The 1,188-nt window shown below is 56.3% G+C and overlaps 1 long non-coding RNA gene across 1 annotated transcript; it reads left to right on the top strand.

The window, feature by feature from the left end:
* The first annotated feature begins 6 nt into the window (after positions 1-6).
* On the top strand, positions 7-1,168 carry LOC108449433. The gene is made up of 2 exons (XR_001865596.1): positions 7-172; positions 1,099-1,168. It is a non-coding gene; the product is annotated as an uncharacterized LOC108449433 (long non-coding RNA).
* The last annotated feature ends 20 nt before the right edge of the window (positions 1,169-1,188 follow it).

Genomic DNA, 1,188 nt, shown 5'->3' with positions numbered 1-1,188 from the left:
CGCTGGTTCCGCAGCGTCCCGGCGGGGAAAGCCGTGCTCCTGAGCAGCGGGGCTGAGCTGGCGTGGCACAGCCTGCGGCCCTCTGACAGCGGGACGTACTTCTGCGAGGCAGAGAACAGGGCTGGGGCCGGAGCCGTGCAGCGCAGCGATGCTGTGCAGCTGACGGTGACAGGTGAGTGCCCACAACCGCAGCTCGGAAGAGAACATCCTTCTGCAGTGCAAAGGAACAGCATCCTACTTCTCTGCCCTCAGAGAAAGAAGGAAGTGCCAAACGCCTTCAGCACTCTGACACACTCCTCCCCGCTGGCTCCAGTCGGTGTCCTCCTTTATTTCCTGTATTCAGTTTCCTCCTCTTTGAGGAACTGCTCTTTTCTGAGGCAAAAGAGAGTTGCTACTTCAAACATTTATTTATTTATTCCTCTGCGGGTTTTTTGAAGTTCTCCCTGGCTCTGTAATGCTGCCCACTGCAGTTCAGCAAGTTTAGACAAGGAGTCGTGGCTTTATTTTGAGAACAAGGAACAAGTGAGTGGTAATGCAGTGCGGGAACAAACCAAACTGGCCTTTGCTCCCCGTGACCAGCTGCGTGTCTCAGGGAGACGCACTGCACTTCACACGCACCAGGCTCTGACACCTCCAGGCTCTGCAGGATGATGTGTGACAGGTTGGACTCAATGGCCTCAGAGCCCTTTTTCAATCTAAATGGTTCCATGATGGGTGTCTGGTGGAAAACTTGCAGCTCTCCTTGGCTGGTTACTTGATCAGCAAAGCTGTGAAGTCCCTGATGGCAGAGCCAAGCACAGGTACCACACAGTGGCCTGTGAAAGAGGCAGAGCCTGCTGAGCTCCCAGGGCACGAAGCTTTGGCTGAAGCCCTGTGGTGTTTTTCGCAGCAGTCACACGCTGCAGGGAACAGCCCGGGAACAGGGGTCAGTGCTGCAGACGCTGGCTAACGCTGCTGGCACAGCATCCCCCTCCTGTCAGCCGGGTGGGGGCTGCTTCCTCCTGTGCCTATCCCACCTGTGGAGAATTCTGTATCACACCAGCATCACCAACATGGTCAAACCCCTGTGTGAGCCTCTTCCTCCCCCTTACCTTGCAGATCTGCCCACAACAACAGTGGCCTTGCAGAGGAATGTGGCAACCACGGGGGGACACCACTCAACCACAGGTCGGGGTGAGAGCAGTGACA

The sequence above is a fragment of the Corvus brachyrhynchos genome, unplaced genomic scaffold (assembly GCF_000691975.1).
Source record: "Corvus brachyrhynchos isolate BGI_N302 unplaced genomic scaffold, ASM69197v1 C11836155, whole genome shotgun sequence".
NCBI classification, from domain to species: domain Eukaryota; kingdom Metazoa; phylum Chordata; class Aves; order Passeriformes; family Corvidae; genus Corvus; species Corvus brachyrhynchos.
This window is presented reverse-complemented; position numbering and strand designations above follow the sequence as displayed.